Source organism: Bubalus kerabau, chromosome 5 (assembly GCF_029407905.1).
Source record: "Bubalus kerabau isolate K-KA32 ecotype Philippines breed swamp buffalo chromosome 5, PCC_UOA_SB_1v2, whole genome shotgun sequence".
Taxonomy (NCBI): domain Eukaryota; kingdom Metazoa; phylum Chordata; class Mammalia; order Artiodactyla; family Bovidae; genus Bubalus; species Bubalus kerabau.
Window position 1 is genome coordinate 101,107,757 of NC_073628.1, and position 23,967 is coordinate 101,131,723.

Sequence of the window (23,967 nt, forward strand, 5' to 3'; positions counted from 1 at the left end):
ATGTATTAAAAAGTAGAGACCTCATTTTGCTGACAAAGATCCATACAGACAAAGCTATGGTTTTTCCAGTAGTCATGTATGGATGTGAGAGTTCAACCATAAAGAAGGCTGAGCACCAAAGAATTAATGCTTTTGAATTGTGGTGTTAGAGAAGACTCTTGAGAGTCCCCTGGACTGCAAGGAGATCAAACCAGTCAATCCTTAAGAAAATCAACCCTATATTCATTGGAAGGACTGATACTGATGGAAGCTCCAATACTATGGCCACCTAATGCAAAGAGCCAACTCATCGGAAAAGACCCTGATGCTGGGAAAGACTGAGGACATGAGGAGAAGAGGGCGGCAGAGGATGATGTAGTTAGATAGCATCACCGACTCAATGGACATGAATTTGAACAAATTCTGGAAGACAGTGAAAGACAGGGAAGTCTGCATGCTGCAGTCCACGGGATTGCAAAGAAGTGGACACAACTGAGCAACTGAACAACATTAAGAAATCTGCACGTGCTCTAAGCCATGTGAGGCCCAGCACGGCCCTTCTCTTGGTTAACGTCCTTCAAGTAAGAGCTGGTGTGACCACCCACGGAAGAACGTAGTGATGACAGAATTGCCCTCTGCTCAGAGCTGGTCTATATCCATCCAGATAAATAATCATACACCTGTCATCTTTCCCTCCTGCTCCCAGGGCACTCGTAGCTACTCCTCGTAGCTCCCAGCTACTCCTGCTCCCTCCTACTCGTAGCTAAATGAAAAGCCAATTACAATAATGTTAGGAATACTGTTTTTTTTCAGTTTTTACTTTCATCTGGCAGCTTTGTTGAAAAGTAAATTTTATTACAAGCCATTGCAAATCCTTCTCTAGGCAAAACGGAATGAAACCAAAGTAAATAAGTACATCCTCCAACCAGGGGGGGAAAAAAAAACTAAAAATTATACATTTCCAATGTTTGATTTCATAAAGAAGTTGGAGGAGAAATCATAGAATGTGGATGTGGAGGGGAAGGAAAGAGAAGTCATGCAGCTCAGATGGAGCCAGACTTCTGCCCTCCACACTGGAGCTGAGCTCGGATGTGTCAGGTGCAGACCGTCCTCCAAGGCGGGTGATCTGAGCTTAGTCACGATCACTGCCCAGGGCCAGACGTGGCCCAGAGAGGACTCACCCAGCTCAGTGTTTTGTAGAAGGTCATCATTTTCACTTTCAGCTGTGTTCCTAAGCTTGCCATAGGGATGAGCAAGCTTCTTCTCAGCTGTATCATTTTTCTTGTAATTACTAAGCTAATTTTCTATGCCTGGGTCTCAGGGTAATTCTGAAAGGACTAACAGGCTTGTTATTTGGGGGGGGGGGGGGCGGAATTCATCAAATAAGCAATAAAAGGAATAAAACCTGCCATCTTCCACTTAAAATTTCTAGAAACTAATGCCACACTTCAGTAAAACACAACCACTTTTTTTTCTTTCTACTTTGTATACATTCTAAATTTTCTGTAACAAGCACATATTAGTCTATAATGAGGGAAAGTAAAGTCGATTCTTAAAAATCTCTTTGCTTACAGATCTTACTATCCAGGGTGTTAAGAACAGAGTTAGGAGAATCTGAAAACATCCCATTGTCCACAGCAAGACTGGATTTAAATCTGGAAAGTTTCCAAGCCCAAATACTGTGGGGGGTCTAAGAAGCAATTCCCAGTTTTTCTCCAAGTCTAGCTAAGCCCTGAACACACGCTGACATGCCATCTTCCCTTCTCCATCCTCCAAATGCTTCAGCCAGCCTCAGTCATGATTCCTCTAACTTTCCTTGGCCTCCCAAGAAAGCCTTCTCCTCTGTGAATGCTTTTTCCTCCTCCATCACCCTCCCCGCCCTGTCTGGTCTACTCCATCCCCTACTGAGCCAGTTCTCACAGCTGCCACTCCACCAAGGATGCACCCTCGTCCTGACCGGGTGTCCAGTTGCATGGATTCTGTGAATGGCAGTGTATGTTGAGTGCTCAGTGCACTTGTTGGAATAGCTTACAACACTCTGAGTACACAGGGCTCAAACTAGCCTGGATGGAAACATCTCCTCATGCTGTCAGTCTTAGACTGCTCTGCCTGCCATAACAAAATATCCTAGACTGAGTGGCTTAAACAACATAAATTAACTTTATCACAGTTCTGAAGCCTGAGAAGTTCAAGATCGGAGTGTGGCAGGGTTCGGTGTCTGGTGAAGCCCCCTTCCTGACCTGCCACCTTCTCACCGAGTCCTCAAGTGGTAGAGAGAGTGTACTCTGGTCTTTTCCTCTTTTTACACTTCCCTTATGGTCCAATGGCTAAGATTCTGTGCTCCCAATACATGGGACTCAGGTACGAACCCTGATCAGGGACCTAGATCCCACACGACACAACTAAAAGATCCTGCTCATCGCAGCTAAGACCCAGAGCACCCAAATAAATAAATACAAATATTTTCTTAAATTAAAAGATAAAGGCACTAATCCCATCTTGAAGACCCCACCCTCAGGACCTCATCTAACCCTAATTAGTCACTCAGTCATGTCCAACTCTTTGCAATCCCATGGACTACAACCTTCGAGGCTCCTCTGTCCATGGGATTTCACAGGCAAGAATACTGGAGTGGGTTGTCATTCCCTTCTCCAGAGGATCTTCTCAACCCAGGGATCAAACCCAGATTTGAAAGCAGATTCTTTACCGTCTGTGCCTGGGATTGAACCAAACAACCAATTACTGCCTCCCGAAAGCCTGATCTCCAAATACACTGCAAGTCAGGGGTTCAACATATGAATCTGGGGGACACAACTCAATCCAAAGAAGTTTCATCCTTCTGTCTCAAGGTCCGTGCCTGCAGGAAGCTGCCCTGACCCTGATAGACTGGGCTGGCCCTCTCCCTAACTAACCTGAACTCCCTGTAAGACACTTTCTCTCACCTTCTGTACATTGATCAGGCTTCCCCCTCACACCCTACACAGTAGGTAAGAGCTATGAAAGCAAAGATCAGACCTCTCTCGCCTACCTTGTACCCTAGCTCCTGAACACATACTGTGGTCAGAAAGTATCTGCTGAAAGGAAGAAAGGAGAAGAGAAAGGAAGAGAGAGGGAGGGAGAGCTTAATGAATTAATTCATTGATGGGTTGACTGGTCATTTTTCCCAGATAACTGAGCCTGGACTCCTGGAGGCTCCAAAGAGGCCCCACTCTCTTCATGCCACCAGGAGCCTCAAATGGGCACTGAGCTCCGTCAGGCTCCTGTGTGGGAAACTGATCCGAGGGTAACCTGACAACACAGAAGCCTGGCTCCAAGGCTGGCATCTAAGAATTTCTCGGGTGAGAGAAAGCAGATGAGGCAAAATGACTACAATTGATCCTTCGAGGTGAAGAGTGGACAGGTACTCATTACATCCCTTTTGCAACTTCTGTGTAGGTTTAAAATGTTTTAAGCTCAAAAAACTGAGAAAACAGACAAAACTAAATTATAGGGTTAGAAATCTGAGTAGTAGTTGCCTTTAAGGAGGGGGTGACGAGAGGAGTGGGCTTCTGAGGTGCTGCCACATATATTCTTGAAATAGATGCTTTTCACACTCTCACTGACCTGCACAGTTTTGTCTGGCACCCTATTAAACCAGTCAATCCTAAAGGAAATCAGTCCTGCATATTCATTAGAAGGACTGATGCTGAAGCTGAAGCTCCAATACTTCGACCACCTGATGTGAAGAGCCGACTCATTAGAAAAGACCCTGATGCTGGAAAAGATTGAGGGCAGAAGGAAAAGGGGGTGACAGAGATTGGATGGCATCACTGACTCAATTGACGTGAGTTTGAGCAAATTCCAGGAGATGGTGAAGGACAGGAAAGCCTGGCGTGCTGCAGTCCATGAGGTCACAAAAAGTCAGACACAGTTGAGCGACTAAAAAACAACACCAAGTTCTCCAGCTGAGGTGCCAGTTGCCTCATTTGAAAAATCCAAGTGAAATTGATGCCAAACCCCTATTTTTGAAAAAAAAAAAAAAACAAAACAAAACACAGAATTGGCCTCTCTGTTCCTCAGCAATTATTCTCTCTTCAAATAGACAATTTTTCACCATTAACAGGATGACAGGACTTTAGTGGGTAAGGTGATCCATCTAGAAAATAATGTAGTGTCCACCATAATTCCCATTTCCTAAGCATGTTGGGCTATTTTTATTTCAAGAAAAGTGAGGGAAATTATTTTCTGTAACTGGACACATTCCTGTGCTCAGATCATCTCAAAACAGCTTACACTTTAAAGTGGAAGTGCACCTTCGAGAAGCATAGCACAGCCTGGACCCTTTGGGGAGTGCGTTTTCAAAATAAAGATAATAATGATGAATAATCTCTTGTTTGACAGGCAACGACAGGCTTCGACTCACCTCACACAATTGCTATTGCCTCCCAGTGCATAAACCAGATACTTGAGGAAAATTGGAGATTTCCCACTATTCTCCTTCTCAGCCTGGGATAACATGGGTTTGTTCTTGCTGGTATATGAAAATCATTACTCTTTCTAATGGAAACAATAACTTCCACACAAAGCACCTGTGTGGCCTCCCCTGACCACCAACCTACCTGCATGAGTGATTACTTAAAACCAAAGGAGCTTAAGAGCCCCCTTTATTTGCTTTTGTTGCCTCAAACCACAGTAATAAAGTCCCGAAGCTCCTTCACAGGAGTCATGCACCAATGAGACCTGGAACTCCATCAACATCTCCTCCAAGTCCGACTCCGGCTGCTCTCACGTAGACCACCCACTTAACCAGTTGTCTGGGCCCCAGGCGTTCATCTCAGTCTTGCTCCCCACCCCCCATCCCTGCCCCCTCACCAAACATGCTTCTGGACCACATTCCTCAGTGCTGCAGAGCAAAATCAAAGCATACCAACTTGTTTCAGTACTGACCTTTACCTGGTGGCTCAGTAGTAAAGAATCTGCCTGATGATGAGGGAGACACGGGTTTGATCCCTAATCGGGAAAGATCCCATATGCTGCCGGGCAACTAAGCCCGTGTGCAGCAACAGCTGAAGCCCGCGTGCCCTACAGCCCGTGCTCCACAACAAGAGCAGCCAGGGCAAGAAGCAGCCCATGCACTGCAATAAACAATAGCCCCTGCTCACCCCAGCTACAGAAAAGTCCGCACAGCAACGAAGATCCAGCACCGCCAAAAATGAACTAAATAAATGCACATTTTAAAAAAATCAGTTACCTTTGCAAAACACAATTAGGACAGAAAACCTGTGTGATTCTGAAGCCAGGTTCAGGCAACACGATGGTGATGGTTGGTACCACTGATATCATTCTAAATATTTCTGCCCTCTCTCCTTTAATTGGGCTTCCCTTGTGACTCAGCTGGTAAAGAACCCGCCTGCAATGCAGGAGACCTGGGTTCGACCCCTGGGGTGGAAAGATCCCCTGGAGAAGGGAAAGGCTACCCGATCCAATATTCTGACCTGGAGAATTCCATGGACTGTATAGTTCATGGAGTCACAAAGAGTCGGACATGACTGAGTGACTTTCACTTCACTTCTCCTTTAGTTAGTCCCATGGTTCTCAACAGGGGCAATTCCACCCTCACCCCCCCACCGAAAAGATATTTGACAATGTCATGAGACATTTTGGACTGTCCCAGCTGGAGGTGAACACGCCTGGTACCTAGTAATAGGCAGAGGCCAGGATGCTGCTAGACATCCTACAAGGCACAGGACAACCCCCCAACCCAGCAAAGAGTTATCCAGCCCAAAATGTCAGCAGTGCCGAGACTGAGACCCTGAGTTAGATGAGCAGCAATTCACCATGGCCTTTACCATGTGCCTTCACCATGTGCCTTCAGAGAGTTGTTGAGACTTGCTTGTTTTGTCCTCTGTGATGAAATGCTGGGGATTACAAGTCTGGGGAGGAGCACTTATAGAGAAGCTGATCTGCATCATCAAAGTGAGTCATGACCAACCATCTCATCCCCTTATTGATAGGACTCGAATTCTGCACATCTCAATGACTCTAAATTTCAGCCAGGCAGCCAGCAAAGTCCCTCGTGTTATACTTGGAAATTAGATGGTGGTACTGGCGAGGAGATTCACCCTTGGTTGAATGGCCAAACTTGCAAAGCAGAGAATAATAGATCCCAGTCACCCGGAGGAAGGCCTCTAAGGACACATCACAGGCTTTGCCCTTCACCCCATCACATGGGACATCTCTATCAACAGCCTGAATAGGTACACAGTATTCTTCTGAGATCCCATGAATAGCATCATTGAGAAGGATGCTGATATTCTGGTAGGCTGAGACAGAATTCAAGCAGACCTCAAGGGATTTATGACAGAATAAACCAGCTCCATGGCAGTAATAGGTAGGCCTTGGATGTCTTTATGGCTTTCAAAGCATTTTTCACTAGGCTATTTCATTTGATCATCATCGTCAGCCCATAATATACGTGGGTCTCCTGACCCCCAGCCCAGCATCCATTCTATATTACGCCTTGCTTAAGGGTCAAGAGTCTGTACCTCTCCTGGCTGGAATCCAGGACTGGGGAGAGAGTCCTTTGGAAAAGAGTTTTGGTTTGAGCACCAGCTTGAAAGGCGTTCATCTGGCTGGGTTAATTCGAGGATAATGTCAAGAAAAAGAAGGTAGCAATGCCTTTGCTCTGCTCTGATCAGCAGCCACGTGTGTGGTTTGGTCTTGTTTTGGCCAGGACATTTCAAAGCAGAACTGAAAACAAGAGCTTACCCAGAGGAGGATGATCACGATGGAGGAAAAGAACAACAGCAAGTCCTATGAAGGAGATGGAAGCAGCAGGAGACATCTGCTCATTAGAGACACTCAAGGACGCCCATGATGCTGTCTTCAAAGACAGAGGTGCTGTCCTGGACAAGATAGATTCAAGGTATTCCCTGTGGTTCCAGAGGACAGACGCAAGGCTGGTGTATATTCAGGGGGGAATTATTTAAGCTCAGCAGACAGAACTTCCTGACCATTTATTATACCATCAGAAATGGCAGGCAGGGGACTTCCCTGGTGATCCAATGGCTAAGACCCTGTGCTGTCTGTCAATGCAGAGGGCTCAGGTTTGTTCCCTGGTCAAGAAACTAGATCCCACATGCCACAACTAAGAACCAAGCACAGCCAAATAAATTAATAATAAATAAAAGAATAAATAATTTTTTTTTTAATGGCAGGCAGGTCACTATCCCAGGTGGTAAGCCCCCAGCCTTGAAAGTGTGCAAGCTCAGGGTGGAGCTAAGAGAAGGGCTTCAGAGGTAAGGTTCTAAACCATGTCACTGGTTTATTCATCAAATACATATTGAGAGTGTGGTCCAAGGAGCTGGAGGGGAGAGCAGTGAACGCAAGACAAAATCTGCTCTCCTGAAGCTTAGAGGTCAATGGTGATGAGGTGGTGGGAAGTGCTATGAAGACTTGGGGTTTTGGTGATAATCAAGAACTTCCCACCAGATTATCACTATTCAGGTCCTTATATTATCAATAATATCAACATTCAGGTCCTTAAGAAATTAGGAATGTAACAACAAATAACTATAAATATTTAAGAGTGCAGCTACAAGAAAGTGTGAGGGTTTTCCCAGTAGCATGGGATCTGGGTTCCTCAAATGAGTCATCAGTGAGTCAAATATAAGATCAGCTGAGACCAACAAGGCCCATCACCTCCAAGGTCCCTTCCTGCCCAAAGACACTGGAATTCTAAAAGCACATCTGTGGCTTCCCACAAAGTCTCTTTTTGAAACAAGCCGAACCACGTGACAACACTGAGCTGAGACTGGGACTCCCTGGTGGCCCATCTGGCAAAAGGAGAAGCGGGTGGAGGGGGAGGTTAACAAGTAATACGGGAAAGTGGAGAAACTGAGTCTGAAAGTAACTGAGTCAAAAGCACCGAGGTCAGAGCCCAGAGAAGCCAGAGAACCCGAACCTCGGGGCTCCAGGGGAACAGATGCCAAGGGAAGGCACCTGCTGATGGGACAGTGGCCCCCGAGCCCTGGCCTGCTCCAAGGGGTGTAGGGAGGCTTCGAGCTGTCCCTCATCTGCTCTTGGATACAAAATTAAAAAAAGAATGTTATATAGATGAAAGCGAAAGTCGCTCAGTCATGTCCAACTCCTTGCGACCCCTTGGACTATAAAGTCCATGGGATTCTTCAGGCCAGAATACTGGAGTGGGTAGCCTTTCCCTTCTCCAGGGGATCTTCCTAACCCAGGGATTGAACCCAGGTCTCCCACATTGCAGGGGGATTCTTAACCAGCTGAGCCACAAAAAATGCTATGAGAAATGACAATTACAGGTCCACTTTATCTATCCACGCAAATTAAGACATTATCTAATCAAATAAAAGGGTATATTAAAAAAAATTTTTAAAGGGTCAAGTTGGCCAGGGGGGCGGGCAGGGGGCACCTGACATCAGGGAGTGAGCAAGCCCAAGTTTAACACCCAAGTCTCCACAGTGAGGGACACCCCTGAACCCACTTGTTTTCCAAAACTCACCAGGAAAAGCCCCAGTGGGGGTCTGACACAACCTCTCCCCAGTCCGTACTGCCATCCAAGGGGGCTGGGGCTCCCAGGGGAAGCACAAGACCTCCAGGGAGAGTAGCCCTCCCAAGAGAAAGATGGGAGATACCGCCGTCCATGAAGCAGGATTAATAGACAAAACACAACAAGAATTCAAGCTAAGAAAGACATATCCTCAAAGAGACAAGGGGGGATGTCAGGAATAGAAAGTCAGAACAGGCGGTCGTAAAGAACCAGCTGGTAACACTGGGTGTGAAACACATAAAAAAGCTTGTTTCATGGGGACAGCGTTTCAGTTTAGGAAGATGAAAAGGGTCTGGAGGTGGATGGTGGTGATGGTTGGACAACAACGTGAACGTAGTCAGTGCCAACGAACTGTCCACATAAAGTGGTGAGTTTAAAATAAATAAAAATAAATAAATAAAATAAACAAAAATAAAATAAAATGGTGAGTTTTATATTACACACCACATATTTTTCCACAATAAGAATAGATATAAATTAACAAATAAATTAATATGTAAATAATGCCATGAATATAAAGACCCTAGCACTCTTTCTGCCACAATGAAGCCATCTGATAAAAGGTAGCTCTAGAAAAATTAATAATAATAATAATAGGTGAAATGAATAAAGAATACAGCATTGGGTTGGCCAAAAAGTCATTCAGGTTTTTCTGTAAGACGTTACAAACAACCCGAACAACCTTTCTGGCCAACCCAATACCAACACTGATTCACTTTTTGGGGCTTCCCTGGGAGCTCAGTGGTAAAGAAGCCACCTGCAATGCAGGAATCACAGGAGACTTGGTTTGACCCCTGGGTAGAGAAGATACCCTGGAGGAGGAAATGGCAATCCATTCCAGTATTCTTGCCTGGGAAATCCCATGGACAGATGTTACAAACAACCTCTTTGGCCAACCCAATACAATCACTGATTCGTTTAGCAAATATTTATTGAGTATCCACTACATGCCAGATTCCAGACAATATTACAGAATGAAACAGACAAGAAGTGCTGCCTTCCTGGCCCTCACATTCTGTCAGGAGAGACAGAAAATAAATAATGTTAAGAAATAAAATGCAGCAAATACTAGATGGTGATAGACGTGATGGAGAAGGTTAAGAAGGAGGGGAGTGGATTCCCAGTGGAGCAGTGAGGAATGGTTCCCCTGGGGAGGAGGGGTCTTAGGACTCCAGGCCCCTTGTGGTGGCTGACAACGAGGGGCAAGGAGTGGGTGAGGGAACAAGTGACATATGGGAATGTGGGGACACAGCCAGGAGCGTGCAGAGCTCCAGGCATCCCTCAGACTCACGTGAAGGAATGAAGGCTCCCGGAGGTGCAGATTCATATTTTATTCCTAAAATCAAGCACTCCATAACAACCAAAGAATGATTTAGTGAGCTAGAAGGTGACATCAGGGAACTTTCCCAGAAAGCATCAGGAAAGGATAAAGAGATGGGAAGTACTTTTTTAAGTAAATAAATAAAAGGAAATTTGACAAACAAAAGTTGACCTGTCAACATCCATATCCTGGGAGCCTCAGGCGGTCAGAGACATCAATGGTGGGGGAAACAAATGAAGAACTAATAACTAAGAATTTCCCAGAATTAAAGAGAGATGTAAAAACCTCACACTGGAAGGATGCACAGAGTGCCAGAGGACGGGAAGAGAGATGGACAGACACTAGATGCTTCTGAAAGGAGAAATAACTCAAGAAGATATACTAACAGTGAAAAGATACGAGCCCTAAGAATTTGGCCTAAGAAAAGAAAAAATTAGAGTAATAACTGACAGAACTGTGAAAAGAAATGAATAAATCAAGAGATTTGGTTGGAGACTTTTACACACTCCTCTTGGAAACCAATGGCTTAAGCACACAAAAAGCAAAAAAACAAAGATAAAGAGGTTTATTAAGGTTAAACTAATAAACACATGGAGAATTCACCCAACAGAGAACACACATCCTTTTTGAGTGCACATAGATCGTTCACAAAAATTAAACATGCACCAGGCCATAAAGAAAGACTCAGTAAACGCCAGAGAGTCAACATCCTACAAACCATACTGAGACCATGACATAATAAATTTTTTAAATATTAACAAAAGGATCGCTTGTACATCCAATATATCTGGGAACTTAAAAAACATTCTATTGATCCTTGTTAAAGAAAAAATCATAAGGGAGATTTTTCAATGTTCAGAGGACATAGTAAAATCACTATCTGTCAAAATTTATGGGACACAAAAAATTCCTCTTCCAATAATGGAGGAGTAGCTAGTATTGGACCAACCCTCCAAATTTAAAATATATATCTTTTCATCTGAAGACACCTAGGAGAGACCAAAAGCAGGCAGAAACTGGAGAGATTCAGAGACTTAGAAGGTCAAAGTACTGGGTGAGTTTCTGAGTTGGTTTTGTGTTTGTTTTTTTTTTTTTATAGTTTTTTTTCACCCAAGGCAGAACCCAGTCAGAATCAGGGAGCAATTAATACTCAGATAGAAATCTGTAGTTTGCTGGTTGTAGAATCAGAGGACAGAGTGTGGGGGACCACACCATCTACAAAATGAAGGCGGAAAGCCCCAAAAGAAGAAAGCCAAGAGCTAGAGTCTCAATTCTGTGTGTAAACTTGGCCCAAATCTCCAGTTAATCCCGGAATTACATATGCTTGGAGCAGGCTCTGAGCAACCCAGCTGAGGCAGCAGACTTGGACAGAGATTTCTGCTGCTACCCAGTTCGGATGGAACAGTTTAGGGTTTGAATTTGGCAAAACTGAGTGTCTGCTAAAACAAAAACTCACTATTATTCAGAATAACAAAACAGAATCTCACGTCCTTGCACATTATCATTCACAAGATCCAGACCACAGTCTCAAATTACCAAATATACAAGCAGGAAACTGACTCCCACTAAAGGGAAAAGTAAAGACTGACCCTGAGATGCCACAAATGTCTGTATGAAGCTAGTCTTTTTTTTTTTTTAAGATTTTGTGTGTGTGTGTGTGTGGACCATTCTTTAAAGTCTTTATTGAATTTGCTACAATATTGCTTTCATTTTATTTTACTTTTTTGGGGGCCAAGAGGCATGTGGTATCTTAGCTCTCCAACCAGGGATCAAACCTGCATCCCCTGCATTTGAAGGTGAAGTGTCAATCACTGGGCCACCGGTTAAATCCCTAAACTAGACTTTTTATTCTGGTGTCACGAAACCTTGGGGCCTTGTTGACACTGGAAGAGACTGTTCCTTAGGGTTGGCTAATTCCCAGAGACAGCAAACAACTTGCCCAGGAGTGTACCTTTCATATACAAACCAACCAATCTGAAGCCCACACCCCACTCATCTTTTACTGGGCTCTTGGCCCTCCCAGGGCTCTCACATACAGACCTCAGGGCCAGTACCAGATGAGGAGGGACAGTCCTTATACCCCAGAGCCCAAGGAATTATTCAAACTAGCCAATCCTATCCCTTCTTACCCTGTTTGGTTTTGCCCTTCCCTCAAGAACCATAATAAAGATTCTTGTCCACATTTTTTTTCCTTGCTCCCTCTGCCTCTGGACCAGCCCTGATGCTTATGCATGTGGCCCAGTGTGACACGCTGTACCTCTTCCTATTGGGGAACTATGAAAAACAAGTTATATTTTCAGTGACTTCCCTGGCAATCTAATGTTTATGACTCCACACCCCCCACTGCAGGGGGAGCAGGTTCAATCCCTAAGTGTAAAAAAAAAATTTATATTTTCAATCACAATCATCTCCTGATGGGTTAGTCTCACCATATCTGAATAATAATAAGACCTACATTTTAGAACAATGTTGAAATTAGAAGACAAAGATTTTAAAGGAACTATAACTATACTCAAGTGAGTAAAGGAAAATATGTTTGTAATAACTGTACAGATAGGTCACCTCATTAGAGAAGAAACAACAAAAAGGAACTAAATGAAAATTCTACAACTAAAAAATAAAATGCCTGAAATGTATTCACTGGGTTGACAATAACAGAGGAAGAGTTAGTGAACTTGAAGAGTGGACAATTTCTGTTGATTTATCTCAGTGAATTTCAACTGGAGGTGATTTTTGTCCCCCACAAGATATTTGGGAAAATATCTGGGAAAAAACCCTAATGCTGGGAAAGATTGAAAGCAAGAGGAGAAGAGGGTGGCAGAGGATGAAATGGTTAAATAGCATCACTAACTTAATGTCCATGAATCTGAGCAAATTCTGGGAGACAGTGAAGGACAGGGAAGTCTGATGCGTTACAGTCCATGGGCTCACAAAGATTCAGACACAACTTGGTGAATGAATAACAACAAGAGATATTTGGGAATGTTTGGAGACATTTTGGTTGTCACAACTGGAAGGCTAGGCTATTGGCATCTAGTGGTAGAGGTCGGGGATGCTGCTAAACATCTGACAACACACAGGAAGCCCTTCCCACACCGGACAACTAATGATCCAGCCCAAAATGTCAATCGTGCTGGGATAGAGAAATCCTGACCTATTGGGAAAACAAAAATGTTTTTTAAAAGCGAACAAGTTTTGGTTATTTGTGGAAAAAAAAAATTCAAGGTCAAATATACATATCTTTGGAGTCCCAGAAGGGAAGAATGAGAATAGGTCAGAAAAAAATCAGAGAAGGCGATGGCACCCCACTCCAGTACTCTTGCCTGGAAAATCCCATGGACGGAGGAGCCTGGTAGGCTGCAGTCCATGGGGTCGCTAAGAGTCGGACACGACTGAGTGACTTCACTTTCACTTTTCACTTTCATGCATTGGAGAAGGAAATGGCAACCCACTCCAGTGTTCTTGCCTGGAGAATCCCAGGGACGGGGAAGCCTGGTGGGCTGCCGTCTATGGGGTCGCACAGAGTCGGACACGACTGAAGCCACTTAGCAGCAGCAGCAGCAGAAAAAAATATTTGAGGAAATAATGGACTGAATGTTCCCAAATGTGTTGAAAGACATAGATTTTCAGATTCAAAAAGTTCAGTAAACCCCACACAAAATAAACAAAGTAAAAAACACCTCAGGATACCAAGGTCAAAGTGAATAACATTCAAAGATAAACAGAAAATCCTGAAGGCACCCAGACATAACACATTACATAAAAGAAATAAATCAATAAATGCTGAATAACTTTTTATTAAGAACAAGAGGACAGAAGAGAAGAGAACATCACCTTTCATGGGCTGAAAGGAAAAAACATCAGCCAAGAATTCTGTACACAATGAAAACATCTCCCAATAATGAACACAAATAAAGACATATTCATTGACCCACCTCCCAGAATATTGGAAATAAAAGCAAAAATAAACAAATGGGACCTAATTAAATTTAAAAGCTTTTGCACAACAAAGGAAACTATAAGCAAGGTGAAAAGACAGCCTTCTGAATGGGAGAAAATAATATCAAATGAAGCAACTGACAAACAACTAATCTCAAAAATATACAAGCAACTCCTACAGCTCAACTCCAGAAAAATAAATGACCCAATCAAAAAATGGGCCAAAGAACTAAATAGACATTTCTCCAAAGAAGACATACAGATGGCTAACAAACACATGAAAAGATGCTCAACATCACTCATTATCAGAGAAATGCAAATCAAAACCACTGTGAGGTACCATCTCACGCCAGTCAGAATGGCTGCAATCCAAAAGTCTGCAAGCAATAAATGCTGGAGAGGGTGTGGAGAAAAGGGAACCCTCTTACACTGTTGGTGGGAATGCAAACTAGTACAGCCACTGTGGAGAACAGTGTGGAGATTCCTTAAAAAACTGAAAATAGAACTGCCTTATGATCCAGCAATCCCACTGCTGGGCATACACACTGAGGAAACCAGAAGGGAAAGAGACATGTGTACCCCAATGTTCATCGCAGCACTGTTTATAATATCCAGGACATGGAAGCAACCTAGATGTCCATCAGCAGATGAATGGATAAGAAAGCTGTGGTACATATACACAATGGAATATTACTCAGCCATTAAAAGGAATACATTTGAATCAGTTCTAATGAGGTGGATGAAACTGGAGCCTATTATACAGAGTGAAGTAAGCCAGAAAGAAAAACACCAATACAGTATACTAACGCATATATATGGAATTTAGAAAGATGGTAACAATAACCCTGTATGCGAGACAGCAAAAGAGACATAGATGTATAGAACAGTCTTTTGGACTCTGTGGGAGAAGGAGAGGGTGGGATGATTTGGGAGAATGGCATTGAAACATGTATAATATCATATATGAAACAAGTCTCCAGTCCAGGTTCGATGCACGATACTCAATGCTTGGGGCTGGTGCACTGGGACGACCCAGAGGGATGTTACGGGGAGGGAGGAGGGAGGAGGGTTCAGGATGGGGAACACGTGTATACCTGTGGCGGATTCATGTTGATATATGGCAAAACCAATACAATATTGTAAAGTCAAAAAATAAAATAAATTTAAAAAAATCCAACAACAACAAAAAAATTACCACCATAAAATTTTTCCTATGAAAAAATTTATATGAAATCTTCAGGATGAAGAGAAGTGATTTCAGGAAGGAACAAAGAGCCTCATGCTGCTGCTGCGGCTGCTAAGGCGCCTCAGTCGTGTCCGACTCTGTGCGACCCCATAGACGGCAGCCCACCAGGCTCCCCCGTCCCTGGGATTCTCCAGGCAAGAACACTGGAGTGGATTGCCATTTCCTTCTCCAATGCATGAAAGTGAAAAATGAAAGTGAAGTCGCTCAGTCGTGTCCGACTCTTAGCTACCCCATGGACTGCAGCCCACCAGGCTCCTCTGTCCATGCGATTTTCTAGGCAAAAGTACTGGAGTGGGGTGCCATTGCCTTCTCCAAGAGCCTCATAAATGTGAGCAATTATAAAGATATTGTTTCCTGCTTCTTATTTTCCTAAAATATATATGACTATTTATATAAGAAAGAAAAGAAAAACACTGTATCAGTTTTATAGCATATATATAACAAGTATAGCATGAAGCAGTAGAGATACATTAAACTATACTTTTGCAAGATTCTTACAATGAACAATTCTTACAATGAAGTAGTACAAATACAAACTATAAGTAGACTGTGAAAAGTTGAGAATATATATTATATTCCTTAGTGTAACCATCCCCAAAAATTTAAAACATGAAAAGAACACAGCTAAAATGAGAAATTAAAATGAAACTCATTTTAAAATATTTAATTAACCCAAAGAGAAATAAAAAACAGGTGAGATAAATACAAAACCATTATCAACACTGTAGACATATTTCCAACCATATCAATAATTACATTATATGTAAACAGACTAAACACTCCAATTAAAAAGCAAAGATTGTCAGAACAGATGAAAATAACAAGACCCAACCATATGCTATCTACAAGAAAAATACTTTATAGAAACAAAGAAAGTAGTATGTGAAAACACATAAGTCATGTAAGCTATAAGAAGGTTAGAGTGGCTATAAAAATGCTAAGATAAACAGAATTATCATAAATACAAATGTTCCACGATGATAAATGGGGTAATTAAATCAGGGAGACACCCCATCATAAATTTGAATGTGCCCCATAATAAGGCCTAAAAGCAAGAAGCAAAAACTGACAGATATTAAGAAAGAAACCTGTTCAGTTCAGTTCAGTCGCTCAGTCATGTCCGACTCTTTGTGACCCCATGAATCACAGCAAGTCAGGCCTCCCTGTCCATCACCAACTCCCGGAGCCTACCCAAACTCATGTCCATCGAGTCGGTGATGCTATCCAGCCATCTCATCCTCTGTCATCCCCTCCTCCTCCTGCCCCCAATCCCTCCCAGCATCAGAGTCTTTTCCAATGAGTCAACTCTTCACATGAGGTGGCCAAAGTACTGGAGTTTCAGCTTTAGCATCATTCCTTCCAAAGAACCCCCAGGGCTGATCTCCTTCAGAATGGACTGGTTGGATCTCCTTGCAGTCTAAGGGACTCTCAAGAGTCTTCTCCAACACCACAGTTCAAAAGCATCAATTCTTTGGCGCTCAGCTTTCTTCACAGTCCAACTCTCACATCCATACATGACTACTGGAAAAACCATAGCCTTGACTAGATGGACCTTTGTAGGCAAAGTAATGTCTCTGCTTTTGAATATGCTATCTAGGTTGGTCATAACTTTCCTTCCAAGGAGTAAGCGTCTTTTAATTTCATGGCTGCAATCACCATCTCCAGTGATTTTGAAGCCCAAAAAAATATAGCCTGACACTGTTTCCACTGTTTCCCCATCTATTTCCCATGAAGTGATGGGACCAGATACCATGATCTTTGTTTTCTGAATGTTGAGCTTTAAGCCAACTTTTTCACTCTCCTCTTTCACTTTCATCAAGAGGCTTTTTAGTTCCTCTTCACTTTCTGCCATAAGGGTGGTGTCATCTGCATATCTGAGGTTATTGATATTTCTCCCGGCAATCTTGATTCCAGCTTGTGCTTCTTCCAGCCCAGCGTTTCTCATGATGTACTCTGCATAGAAGTTCAATAAGCAGGGTGACAATATACAGCCTTGACATACTCCTTTTCCTATTTGGAACCAGTCTGTTGTTCCATGTCCAGTTCTAACTGTTGCTTCCTGACCTGCATATAGGTTTCTCAAGAGGCAGGTCAGGTGGTCTGGTATTCCCATCTCTTTCAGAATTTTCCACAGTTTATTGTGATCCACACAGTCAAAGGCTTTGGCATAGTCAATAAAGCAGAAATAGATGTTTTTCTGGAACTCTTTTGCTTTTTCTATGATACAGCAGATGTTGGCAATTTGATCTCTGGTTCCTCTGCCTTTTCTAAAACCAGCTTGAATATCTGGAAGTTCACGGTTCACGTATTGCTGAAGCCTGGCTTGGAGAATTTTGAGCATTACTTTACTAGCGTGTGTGATGAATGCAATTGTGCGGTAGTTTGAGCATTCTTTGGCATTGCCTTTCTTTGGGATTGGAATGAAAACTGACCTTTTCCAGTCCTGTGGCCACTGCTGAGTTTTCCAAATTTTCTGGTATATTGAGTCCAGCACTTTCACAGCATCATCTTTCAGGATTTGAAATAGTTCAACTGGAATTCCATCACCTCCACTAGCTTTGTTCGTAGTGATGCTTTCTAAGGCCCACTTGACTTCACATTCCAGGATGTCTGGCTCTAGGTGAGTGATCACACCATCATGATTATCTTGGTTGTGAAGATCTTTTTTGTACAGTTAATAGATGAATCTGTTGTCTTAACTGGGACACACTAGTGCTCCTTGGAAGTAAAGCTATAACAAATCTAGACAGCATACTAAAAAGCAGAGACATCACTTTGCCAACAAAGGTTTGTATAATCAAAGCTACGGTTTTTCCTGTAGTCATGTATGGATGTAAGAATTAGACCATAAAGAAGGCTGAGCACCAAAGAAGTGATACCTTTGAATTGTAGTGCTAGAGAAAACTTCTTGAGAGTCCCTTGGACTGCAGGGAGATCAAACCAGTCTATCCTAAAGGAAATAAACCCTGAATATTCATTGGAAGAAGTGATGCTAAAGCTGAAGCCCCAATACTTTGGCCACCTGATGTGAAGAGTCAACTCATTGGAAAAGACCCTGATCCTGGGAAAGACTGAAGGCTAAAAGAGAAGAAGGTGGCAAAGGATGATAGTTAAATAGCATCACTGACTCAATGAACATGATTCTGAGCAAACTCCAGGAGATAGTGAAGGAAAGGGAAGCCTGGTGTGTTGCAGCCCACGGTCACAGAATGGACACAACTTAGTGACTGAAAAACAACAACAAAGTGTCCAAGAAACACAAAATGTCTGGAAATAAAGTAACAAACAACAAGCAAAACCTCTACACTGAAAACTACAGAACATTAGGAGGAAGATTAAAGAAGACCTAAATAAATGGATAGACCATATTTATAGATTGGAAGACTCTGTATTTTAAAGATGACAATTGCCTCCAAATTGACCTATATCTTTAACATCATCCCACTGAAAACACCTGCAGGATATTTTTTTTAAATAAATTGACAAACTGATTCTAACATTTAAAAGGAAAAGGAAGTAGAATAGCCAATAACATTTTTAAAAAGAACAGAGTCAGAAGCCTGTCTTGTAAGATTTGCTATGAGGCTACAGTAGTCAAGATGGCAGCACACTGATACAGGCGAGACGGATAGGCTGGGGAACAGAAACGAGGCCCGTGCTTATATGGCCTTCAGTTTCAGGTACCGGAGCAATCCAACGGGGAAGAGAAAGTCTTTTCAACAGACGATGCTGACACAACGCGACATCAGTGTGGAGATTAGCAAATGCCTCCTGTCTTACACCATACACGAAATTAATTTAAGATGGATAATAGACCCACAAGTAAAAGCTCAAGCGATAAAGCTTCCAGAAGAAAACATAGGAGAATATCTCCAGAATGAGGTAACAAGCAATGATTCCTTAGAGAGGACATGGAAAGCAATAACCATAAAAGGAAAAGAGTAATAATTTAGACTTCAGCAAAATTTAAAACTGCTCCTGAAGAGACATCATTATAAAAATGAATAAGCAGGCCACACCCTATGGAAAAATACTTGCAAAACATACAGCTGACTAAGGACCTGTATCCAGACTAAATAAAGAACTCCTATGAGCCAATAATAAAATGAAAATCCAAAAATTTAATGGACAAAAAAGTGGAACAGACACTTCATAAAGGAAGATATATGAATGGACAATAAGCACATCAAAAAATATTGTTAGTCATCAGGGAAATGTAAATTGAAACTATAATGAGATCCACTCTACACCCACCAGAATGGCTAAAATTAAAAAGACTGACAACATTAAATGTTGGCAGGCATGTGGAGCAACTGGAACCGTCATACATTGTTGGTGGAAATGTGAAACAGTCCAATCACTTCAGGGGCAAAGTCTGCCAGTTTCTTTTAAAAGAAAAAATAGCACCCAACAGTGTTCTCTTGAGCATTTATTCTAGTGATATAAAAACACAAATCTCAAAAAAAGATTTGTACAAAATATTCACAGCAGTTTTATTCATAATAGCCAAAACCTGGAAACACACCAGATGTCCATTAACAAATGGATAAACAGACTCTGGTACATTCATACAATAGATTACTACTCGTCAATAAAAAGGAAAAAAAAACTACTGATACGTGCAAAAACATAGATGAATCTCAAAAACATGCTGAGTGAAGGAAATCTTATCCAAAAAAAGTACATGTGATAATGAATTCCCTTATAGAAGTTCTAGAACAGGCAAAAACAATCTGGTTAAAAAAATAACTGGAACAGTAGCTGCCTGTGGGAGGCGTGTATTGACTGGAGAGAAAAAAAGGGAGGTCCTTTTGGGCTAATAGAAATGTCTGTATCTTAACAGACATGTCGTGTGAGTGTACACATTTGTCAAAGCTCATCAAAAGGCACGCTTCAGATCGTGCATGTCACTGTATGTAAATTTTACCTTAAAAGTAAATAAACAGTTCATAATATGCATTCCGAAACATTTAGCAGTGACATGTACTGCTATCTGCAGTTCACTATAAAATGCATGCAAAAGATGAACTGATGAATAGATACATGAATGGATATGTAATCAGGCAAATAGAGTAAAATGTTAGAGATGGGTATAAGGACATTGGCTACAATTCTCTCCACTTTGTGTTTGAAATTTTTCGTAATATTAACACTGGGAGAAAAAAAAATGTGGAACACAGCTTAAGCACTACTTATGGAGAATTTTATTGTTTAAATGCACTTAACAGAAAACAAGAAAAATTAAAAATAAATGCACTAAGCATTTGTGCTACCAGTATCCATTCTCTCCTTCTTCCTAAACAACACACCCCAACTTAATCACTAGCAGAAAACTGCTGAGTAATAGACCACCCGTCTCAGCCCCCTGCTCTAGGAGCAGTCAACAATGACGACAAAATAAACTGAAATTCTTAACAAAATACATCCAGGTTGTGGAAATATTTAAACCTCTTTTAGTCATCAGCAAACCAACAATGTGACCTTCCAGGGTCAAAAGGCTCTCCTTTCAAAGTAGACTCTTCTTGCAGCAGCCCAGCATCCCCACCAGGCTCTTGGCCAGGGCAATGGCTCTTCGTAAAGGATGCAGGCACCACCCAAATGAAGAGGTTTACTGCCTCACTTCAGAGCAATAACAAAGCAGATATCCTGAACCATGGATTGTTTGGCAGAGAAAAAAAAAACGCTTCAATTCCCAGTCAAAATATGCAAAACAGCCTCCACACTGTAAATCTTCCTTTTCAGTTCTAAGGAGATAAGTCGGACCTATTAACCTTCCATGCTATTTTCAACTTCATTATGTGGGCTGACACAACGAGGGAGCAGTGACGGCTCTTTCTGGCAAAGTGCATGTAAATCGCTTTCTCAAAGGAAATTACTTCTCCAGCCTGAATGTTATTAATCTAAATTCTCTGTTAGTCAAATTGTTGCCCATAATAAATATGGAACAGGTTGTGATACTTATCGAGTGTGGCAACTTGGTGGCTGCCACATTCGTCCCGTGGACCTGTCCCCTGGGAGAAGGATGGTCCCGGATGGGTCCCTGATGGTGGGAGGTGGCACCCCCAAGGAGTGGTCCTCGGCTCTGCTCTAGTGTGCCCGAGGCACCTCCATCCCTCTTGTCCCCCTGTTTCTCCAGCCTCAAAAGAGGCTCCAGGCCGAGGGGACCACTTCTGATGGCCTCCCACACGGGAACAGTATCTTTCAAGGAAAACTACCAGGAGGAAGCTTGAATCACCTACTGAGGAGGATCTCCATCTAGACTCTTGTCTGCCTGGGGCTTCACAGACCAGGTCTCCCTGACCGCCTGGGCAGCCAGCCAGATCATGCCCAGGCTGACAACGGGGTCCTGGGCAAAACTCTCCACAGTACCACTTCAGTCACATTCTGTTCAGCACGAAAGTCTTTGCAAATCACACTATTGTCAGAATCTGGGGCGGAAGGAAGGACTTGGCTAATCTACATGTGGCCCAGCCCTACCCGCTGGCCAGGCCCAGAAGAACTCTTCACATAAAGATGCTCATTTCCGACAGGGCAATCTTAGAGATGGAGAAAGCTGGCTGGTGTGAAGCAGGGAGGGTTTGGGGGGGGCGGGGGGAGAGAATACAAAAAGCTTCTTTTTTGGTTTCTACTGGGGTTTTTTTCCAGGGTAATTACAAGAAGTTTAGGATCCATTCGGGGACTTGTAGTTCATTAAATGAATTTCCATCTGTGTCTCCACCACCTAAGAAGTATTGCTTGGTACAATACTCGGGTTTTTATTGTATATAAGTCAGATTGCTAATTTGCAGCATGCAGCACTGGAAGGATCATTTCAATAGCGCCTGATTATGCAAAATGAGACTGGGTTTTCATTAGGTTTGGCTCCTGAGCTCCTTAACACTTGATGGGGTGCCAGGACGCAGGAGGGAGCCCTGTACAGGAAAGGAAGCCCAGAACCAGCTCTCAGAGCATCCCAGTCCTGTTCCCACCCTCCAGCCCAGCATACCCATGCCACCCCTCCACAGAGGGGAGCCCATCTGAGCCCCTACCCCTGCACATGCTCCTGTTCTCCCAGCCCTGCATGGCCCAGTGATGACCACTAGGAGAACTCTGATAGGAAAAGAGAACTTGGGAAAGACGAACTTCTAGATTCCAGGCATGTCCTGGGTCTATTGATTTTAGTTAAAGGATAATGTTCCCAAGGAGGAGGGAGGGGAAGCCAAGAAGCCTCTGCTGATGGTTCAGCACCAGAGTCAAACAGAGATGAGCCCCACAGAGTTACAGGAGGAGAACAAAGATTACAGAAGCCAGCTCTCACTGCAGATGATGCTCACCAAGGGACCACGAGGCTGTGATGGGTACCACATGGCACAGGCTGGGAATGGAGGAGGGAAGGAAGGCATGATGGAGAGGAAGGGAAACCTGGATTCCTGGACCAAGGGCAAGGCAGCCCCTTTTCATCCTATGGGATCTGGTCCATTGAGGCCAAGAGGAAAAAGGGGTGACAGAGGATGAGATGGTTGGATGACATCACTGACTCAACAGACATGAATTTGAGCAAACTCCAGGAGATAGTGAAGGACAGAGAAGCCTAGAATGATGCAGTTTATGGGGTCGCAAAGAGTCAGACATGACTTAGTGACTGAACAACAACAAACAAATCCTTCATTGTATCAAATAGCAAAGGCTATCTGCAAGATGTCCAAGGACAGCAAGGAAGAGCAAGGGGCACTATAAACACCCCCACTTGTCCATAGCTGAACTGTTGTTCTGATCAGACCTACATTCCTCCAGCTAATGCACCTGAAGGGCAGTTCACCTGCCTGAGTGATCACAGGGGTTCTCCACCTGGGTTGGACATTAGATTCTTTAGGGCACCTGAGCCCCAGCTCAGACCATTTAAAGTAAAATCTCTGAGGTCCCCTGGCACCAGTGCTTTTAAAAGCCCCCCCAGGCGATGATAATGGGCAGACAGGGATGAGAAGGCCTGGATCAGATGATCTTTGAGAAGTTTGCTAAAATGCTCATCTGAAGTTAGAGATCCAAAGGAGCACTGGGGTGAAATGACCCCAGGGGTCCCTTATGCTACTAGGGGCCCAAACAAATTGCAAAGTCTGCATCAGAATGTATAAGATCTTGGCTCCTAAGTCACCAAAGGTTTGTGTCCTGAAAGCAAACAGCCAAGGGAGGCTGGGCTGAAAAATTCACCCCATCGCTGCAAAGGTGCAGGGTGAGGGAACGTTTGCCCAGCATTAACTCCTATCCTCAGTGTTTTTGTAACCCACTTGGCGCCAAGTGTAGACAATACACCAGGAACCACTTTCCTAGAGACTAGAAGACTTGCAGACTCTTCCAGGAAGACTTCCCTGATTGATGAGGTGACCTTGGATGGCATTTCTCCACACATCCAGTGCTCACTATTACGGTTTGTATGCAACCACAGACAATTGTTAGTAAATGACCCAAGAATGCTACCCTTTCATCCACATCCTCAGTCATTAGATTATAAATCCCTCTGGGGCAAGCACTGTGGTATTTAAGTCATTTGTAAAACACTAGGGCCCTCTCAGGACAAGACTGCCCCCATGGGCAGTCAGTCTAGCCTGACCCTGATCAGAGCCCATTTCCCTCTGTCTAGGATCTGCTCTGCCCAGCAAGCCCTGACCCAAACTCCCTCTGTCCCATGTGGGTTGTCTCCTTCCTTGGCTGGGGGACAGAAGGCTGCTTGACTTTTGCTAAAAGGAAATCTAGTCTTTTGGTAGCCTTTGTATACGAGTTCAGTCATGTCCAGCTCTTTGTGACCCTATGGACTGTAGCCCACCAGGCTCCTCTGTCCATGGGATTCTCCAGGTAAGAATACTGGGGTGGGTTGTCATTTTCCCCCTCCAGGGGATCTTCCCCACCCAGGGATCGAAATCAGGTCTCTTGTGTCTCCCGCTTAGCAGA